Consider the following 8,609-nt stretch of genomic DNA (forward strand, 5'->3'; position numbering starts at 1 on the left):
CAACCAACAACAACAGCAACTATTCAACCAACAATAACAGCAACTACTAAACCAAAAACAACAGCAACTACTAAACCAAAATCAGCGGCAACTACTAACCCAACAACAACAGCAACTACTAAACCAAAAACAGCGGCAACTACTAAACCAAAAACAGCAGCAACTACTAAACCAAAAACAGCAGCAAGTATTCAACCAACAACAACAGCAACTATTCAACCAACAATAACAGCAACTACTAAACCAACAACAACAGCAACTACTACACCAACAACAACAGCAACTACTAAACCAAAAACACCAGCAATTACTACACCAACAACAACAGCAACTACTAAACCAAAAACAGCGGCAACTACTAAACCAAAAACAGCAGCAACTACTAAACCAAAAACAGCAGCAAGTATTCAACAAACAACAACAGCAACTACTAAACCAAAAACAGCAGCAACTACTAAACCAAAAACAGCAGCAACTACTAAACCAGCAACAGCAACTACAAAATCAACAGTAAGCACAAAAACCAAGAGCAGAAACAACAAAACAGCATGTAAAAAAACAAGAGTAATCAGAAAAACAACTTTACAGCAGCAGCTGCTACAAAATAATAAAAACGGGAAAACTATAACAATATCTATAACTAAAATGCTGCTGCTGCTACTACTATTGCTACTACTAACAATAGCAATAGTAATATCAATCAATATACAAATGCAAATTTGTACTTGTCTTTAAGATGCTTATGTAATCTGTATAAATGAAACGCACAATGAGATAATTTTTTGTTAGAAGCATTTTGAAAATATTTAAGGCCGCCCAAAGAAGAAAACGAAATTATGCAATGTTATTAGCTATTAGCTTGAAATCAGTTGAATTATTAACGCTTTGAATAATACCATCTTACAAACTTAATGTAGTATGCAGAAGAATGAGCTGAGAACAAACGATAAAGAAAGATTTTCGTGACGAAATTATAGCGTTTGTCGAGGCCTTACAACAAAGTAAACCGACTGACGAACATTTCAAGTGAACAATGTAATGAAGTAACGGTGAAGGTTGCAGCTAATTTCCCTATAATATTGTCGACAAGAACACACGTTTCAAGCTCCTCTTTCTTCTCTACTCTCTCGCTCTCCGCATCTTTTTATTAAGGGCTTTCTCCTCAAGTTGGCGGCTAATTATTTCCACGGAAAACAAACGCAAACAAGCGGAAAATTCTTCTATGTAACCTCCTTATATATCTCATCCCGTCTTTTCAATAAAATGGGAAGAACAATATATTAAAGCATGCAATATTGTTGAAGACAGGAGCAAAAACGAGCCTGGTTCTTCTGTTTTGTAACTAGTGCAAGACGCTAATTAATAAGAGCTTAGTATGTAAATAAAGTTAAGTGAGCATTATGTGGTGAAGGCTGGCATCCTGCCAACTCTGTATGCTGGAGTTTGTGGCCCCGCTGCATCCAGAATCACATGTCATCATTCACGTCAGTGACAAGCCAAATCAGTGACAGGATGATGCTAGTGAGTGAGCGAATATCTGCATGCAGACATGTTTGATGTTAATGTCAGAGCCCTCTTTCTAAAGACAGTAAACATACGCTTCCCTAAACACACAAATCACAAAACAGAAAAGGAATTTCATCTCCTGAGACGCTTTAAAATAAAGGTTCAATTTCATATTTGGTTACTGTTAGTTTTACTGTAATTTAATATGTACTGTGCTTTAAATATATGGTTGACAATTATTAATTACTTACTTACTTTCCAGGGGCGTACGCAAGGAGGGGTTACCGGGTTTATTTATTTATTTATTTTTATTGCTAGTAAGTTTGAAATGAATACAAATTAATAAATACAATGAAAGACAAACTAGCCCACTCCTAAATGAGTAAGACTCGTGCTCAGGAGGGGATTCCAATACAGACAAAAATAAAATTAAAATTGAGAGTGAATACAGATTAAATAGCGTTTAATATGTTTAAGCCCAAACTATAAATCCAATACAAATTTTTTATTTCTTTATTAATTTGGAAACGATTCGTGGTTGAAATATTATTGGAATAAAATTTGTTTAATAATCTGGGACCTTGACTCATGCTATGATAAAAAGCTGCATTGGTTTTACATTTTGGTTCACACAAACGCAGAGAATTCATATTTTTAGTTTTATATTTATGTATATACCTTTCAAAGTTATTAAAATTTCTATGAAAATATTTTAATAAAATAAAATGATACATTTGTTTAATGTTGAAAACTTTGAAATGTTTAAACAACAATTCAGTTGGGCAATCTTTCTGCTTTTTGAAAGAAATTTTTAATATTTTTTTCTGTAGTAAAATTAACGGATAAAGGTTGGAGTTATGAGTTCCACCCTAACCTATAATACCATACATAAATATAGATTGAAATAATGCTAAATAAATTACACGTAAACAGTTAATTGACAAAATATTTCTTAGAATAACAAAGTAGCATAATGTTTTACTTAATTTATTACAAATATAATGAATATGATTATTCCATTTTAAATGATTATCAATAATTATACCTAAGTATTTAACCTCATTAACTTCATTAATAATTGAAGAATTGCAATTTATATCGGAACAATCAGAATGATGTATTTTAAATTGTAATATAGATGAAATTGGTTTATTACCTTTATCATTTAAAGAAAATGGGATAGCTATTGTTTGAACCTCCCTTTGAACTTTTAAAAAAAAATTACATATTTAGATTTGAATATTTATTTTTTTATCCGTAATCGCTTTTAACTTATCTAATTTTTCACTCTCAGAGTAACAAAGTCTACATCGACACAAGGCATAGTCCTTCTACTCCTTCAATTTAATCTCTGTGCTTGGTGTCGCGGCACGTTCGAATTATAACAGTGCTGTCTTTATTATAGAGAGACCTATCGCCTAGTACCGACTTTGTAATAAAATGAAGCTGACAAAATATGAAATTTAACTTGTTATTAACCATATTAAAAAGGTTGTTTTGACAGTTCTGCAGTTTAGATGTTAAATATTGTGCATTGTCGATTTGAAACTCATTTTAAGAGCGGTATTCACTCGTTCATTAATTTGAGTTCTGACTGTTATGAAACGTTCGTTTAAGGTTTTGTGCATTTGACAGTTCACATTTTTAATAATACTAACAATAATAATAATAATAATAATAATAATAATAATAATAATAATAATGATGATAATAATAATAATGTTTTATTTAACGACGCTCGCAACTGCAGAGGTTATATCAGCGTCGCCGGATGTGCCGGAATTTTGTCCCGCAGGAGTTTTTTACTTGCCAGTAAATCTACTGATATGAGCCTGTCGCATTTAAGCACACTTAAATGCCATCGACCTGGCCCGGGATCGAACCCGCAACTTTGGGCAGAGAAGGCCAGCGCTATACCAACTCGCCAACCACGTCGACAATAATAATAATAATAATAATAATAATAATAATAATACTTACTTACTTATTGGCTGTTAAGGAACCCGGAGGTTCTTTGCCGCCTTCACATAAGCACGCCATTGGTCCCTATCCAGAGCAAGATTAATCCATTCTCTACCATCATAGCCCACCTCCCTCAAATCCATTTTAATATTATCTTCCATCTACGTCTCGGCCTCCCTAAAGGTGTTTTTCCCTCCGGCCTCCCAACTAACACTCTATATGCATTTCTGGATTCGCCCATACGTGCTACATGCCCTGCCCATCTCAAGCGTCTGGATTTAATGTTCTTAATTATATCAGGTGAAGAATACAATGCGTGCAGCTCTGCGTTGTGTAACTTTCTCCATTCTCCTGTAACTTCATCCCGCTTAGCCCCAAATATTTTCCTAAGAACCTTATTCTCAAACACCCTTAATCTCTGTTCCTCTCTCAGAGTGAGAGTCCAAGCTTCACAACCATATAGAACAACCGGTGATATAACTGTTTTATAAATTCTAACTTTCAAATTTTTTGACAGCAGACTAGATGACAAAAGCTTCTCGACCGAATAATAACAGGCATTTCCCATATTTATTCTGCGTTTGATTTCCTCCCAAGTGTCATTTATATTTGTTACTGTTGCTCCAAGATATTTGAATTTTTCCACCTCTTCGAAGGATAAATCTCCAATTTTTATATTTCCATTTCGTACAATATTCTGGTCACGAGACATAATCATATACTTAGTCTTTTCGGGATTTACTTCCAACCCTATCTCTTTACTTGCTTCAAGTAAAATTTTCGTGTTTTCCCTAATCTTTTGTGGATTTTCTCCTAACATATTCACGTCATCCGCATAGACAAGAAGCTGATGCAACCCGTTCAATTCCAAACCCTCAGTGTTATCCTGAACTTTCCTAATGACATATTCTAGAATAATAATAATAATAATAATAATAATAATAATAATAATAAACAAAATTTAAAATACCCATAATGTAAATTGTAAAAGATTTTAATAATGATCGCCCCTTGACAAAATTCTGCGCACGCCACTGTTACTTACAAATGGCTTTTATAAAACACTGAGGTTCACTGTCGCCCACACTTAAGCCCGCCATCGGTCCCTATTCTGAGCAAGATTATCCCTACCATCGTACCCCATCTCTCTCAAATTAATTTTCATATTATCCTCCCATCTACGTCTCGGCCTCGCCAAAAGACTTTTTTCCCCCCACAGGTCTCCCAATTAACACTCTATACGAATTTCTGGATTCACGCTTACTTGCTACATGCCGTGTCCATCTCAAACGCCTGGATTTATTATTCCTGATTACGTTAGGTGAAGAATACAATGGGTGCAGTTCTGCGTGGTGTGACGTTCTTCATTCTCCTGTAACTTAATCCCTCCTAAACACCTTATTCTCAAACACCCTTAACCTCTGTTCCTCAAAGTGAGAGTTCAAGTTTCACAACCATACAGAACTGACAATTAGGCCTAATTAATAATCATATTTAAATTTAAAATTTAAAATGTACTAATTTGTTTTTGCTTTGTTTTGTTTTTAGATCAATATTAAAATCAACCGACCACCTCTGTTATGTAGGGATCAGCATGCTGGTCTCTTACGCAGAAAGCCCAGATTCGATTCCAGGTCGGGTTGAATTTCCTGGTTGAGAATTTTTAGGGCAAATGCCAGGAAATTCGGGTCACAACATTTCTGAATATCATCAGCTTCATCCGTCATCAAAATCATATTCATAACAAATCAGTAATACATCTACAGACGCCATCAAGTTCGCAAAAATACAACCAGTCTCAACAATATTAGGCCTACACAGACCTTCGGATTTCAGCCTAAAGATTAACTCGTGATTTTACCAGAGATGTTAAAAAGCGAGTATGAATAACAGCAAAAAAAAAAAATCAACCATTGCTAAATTTAGCGGCGTAACATGGAAAGGTGGTGTGTATAACAGCGAGCAGCAATATTGGAATTTCATTTTGTTAAATAAAAGAATGATGAATCCGATATCGCCACCTCACAAAACGATCTTAACGTTATTGAAACCTAGACGACAGATAATAAAATAAAAATCAATGTGAGTAAAAGTAAGTCAATATCCTTCTGTGGAACGCATTTGTCTCAGATATCAGCTGAATGGTACACCGGTGCCACAAGTGAACACTTGTAAATACCTAGGTATATTTTTAAGTAAAACTGGGTTGGGAGGAACAACTAATACTACAAGGAAATCCTGGAAAGCATTACATTTCTCTATGCGTATTCTTAAGAAATCTAGCCGATGGTCAAAAGAATTGTTCGCCCAAATATGGAATATGGAGCAGTAGGTTGGGATCCGTACCGACAAAACCAAATCGATTTAATAGAAAAGGTCCAACGCAGGGCAGCGAAATATGTCAAAATGGAAAAGGGACATGGCGAAGAGATAGTAGGCTACAAGACAAGTGGGAATTTCTCAAATCAAGACGACGAAAAACCAGACTGACCGCATTGTTTAAGGCACAAATGGGACACAAAGCATGGACCGATATCAATGCTAGATTAGTGATAACATCATACTTAGGCAGGACTGATCATATTAGGAAGTTTAAATGCAGAAAACAAAGAACGGACGTGGAAAAATGTTTCTTTGTTAACCGCACAATAGTAGAGTGGAACAACTTACCTGCGGCAATCTTTCAAGCTGGTCCTCTCAAAATCAATACATTTAAGGAAAGATTGAGAAGATTAGACTGAAAATTTAATTGTAGGTGCAGTGTAATTATCTAAGTTGTGTCATGTAATTAATTAAATTGATATGTAATTAATTAGGTTGATGTGTAATTAATTAAGTTGATGTGTAATTAATTAAGTTTATATGCAAATAATTACGGTGACTAGTCGATAATAGTTGAGTTTAATAGAAGTACTTATAAGTTAGGTTTACTTTTGCTTACAGTAGGCGTTATTTTAGCATAGTTCTTATTTATAGTACTACGTTTGCATTTATTTATAGTTAGATTTAAATTTACGTTTATTTTATTTTTTATTACTGTAGTTAGTTATTGTAATTTTATTACTGTAATTATTGTAATATTATTATTGTATATTATATATCACTGTCACTGGGTGTAGGACCTATATCCAATTGTAGTGTTAATAAATACATACACACTCAACCATCGCTGAGGAGTAACAGTTAGCATGCCCAATCCTGCCATCTGCAATAGTTTTATATCGATAACGAGTTGCAGCAGGCGTAGTGCCGTGATTTGCCTACAGCTGTCATCTGTCTTGGGGAGCTGCATAGTTCCTAGGGAGCCGAAGGAGCTTTCACGACGAACTACGGCACACCAGGGATGTACTAGTGCATGCAGCTCTCTCGGATACCGTGGTGGGTCGTGGTACTATATCTGCGGTACTGAGATTTTAAGGTCAATAGAGGATGCAGAAGGACGTAGTATGTGATTTACGAACGGATCCCATCGATCTGATAGGCTGTGGATTATCAACAGAGAGGCTCCGTCAGACCTGGATGCTGTAGGTTAATTGATAAGATGCAATGTAATCACAGGAATGCGGTCCTAAGGACTTCAATAATCATCCCACAATAAAGAGATCGGCACAATAAGCCTCAGGCTGAGGTGCAAACCTTCGGGACGTCCTCAGAAAGGAAAGCAAAAGGTGTTTTGAATTACTGCTTAAATTTCATATTTTATTACTTCAAGCCGACGAGAGGAGCAGCTGGTTAAATACTTCAAAATGGAGGATTCCCTGTGTTCCTGTGTTTGATATTGATGGTTTAATGAATGCTCTTGGTAAAAGTCACAACCCAGATGAATGGAGACTCTTCATAGACGCATCAAAGTTAAACCTGAAAGCTGTGTTCTTACATAGTGGAAACATACATTCTTCTGTATCCATTGGTAATGCAGTGCAAATGAAAAAAAGTTATGACAATATGGAACTACTCTTGAAGTATGAGAAGTACAATTGGTCTATCTGTGGGGATTTTAATTCTTGCTCTCAAAAAAGATAAGAAATATGATTTACTAAAAAAACTGAGGGTGCTACATAAAAACTAGGTGCATATTTGAACTCAACGCATCAAAAAACATAATAGATTAGATGAGGAGAATAGTCTCAAAGTTAGACCATTTTTTTTTTTTGCGATTTCGATATATCGATTGTTTCTCATAGAATTTTTTCACGCTGAATGCGATTCTGGAACTGTTTAAGTTCAAAAACGGATAGAACAGAGAGAAATATCGCACTTAATTGTGCGCTTTAGAATCAAAATGTAGATAACTACACTGTGGCTTGGTTTCAAATTAGGACAATTCCTTCAGTAGCCAATGAGAAGTCGACATTCTTACCACCTTTTCCCATCACGCATCGCGAATCCAACATGGCTGATTGTTTATATAATCGGTTTGTGGATGAATAAGTACTGTTTTACGTAAATCTGCTTTGAAACTGAGATAGAAGAGACTTAGATTCAAAAGTAGACAATTTCGCTTTAAATAGGGCTTCGTTTGGTTTCAAAAACAGACAACTCCACTTTAAATATGGGTTCATTTCGTTTCAAAAACAGACAACTCCATGACTTAGTTTCAGAGATGGACAACTCCACTTTTTAAACGTAAAGTGCGACCTGAATATTAATTTAATTACATTTTGAGACTGTTTCTATGACCTATGAGAATGTTTAAAAAATGTACGTATAGCAGAGACATTGGTTTCCAAGGATTTAGTTTTTCGCTTCTCTTGTATAAAAAAAAAAGGCAAAAGCGGAGTTGTCCTACTTTGATACCAAGCTTCTCAGATATATTGTGCAAGAAAAAGTTTTTGAAGGTCAATTTTGTTGTTCGGTGTAATGTGAAAAGGGGTTTTTAACACAGATGGGCTAAGTTATAGACGGAAAAATATAAAATAATAGCTCAAGCAAAGAATGTAGATGAACGTCAAACATGGATGTATTTACATGTAGCTATATCGAAGCTTGCTGCCGATTATCGTGTGCAGAGCGCTTCGTTTTCAAACAAGGATAGGGAAGTGTCACGCACATTCGAGTGGCTTGCTTACCCCGCTACTGGATTGATCAAATTAGGCCGGATATTGCGCCGTGAGACATTAGCACCTGCTATGTTACAGCCC

Source organism: Periplaneta americana, chromosome 3 (assembly GCF_040183065.1).
Source record: "Periplaneta americana isolate PAMFEO1 chromosome 3, P.americana_PAMFEO1_priV1, whole genome shotgun sequence".
NCBI classification, from domain to species: Eukaryota; Metazoa; Arthropoda; class Insecta; order Blattodea; family Blattidae; genus Periplaneta; species Periplaneta americana.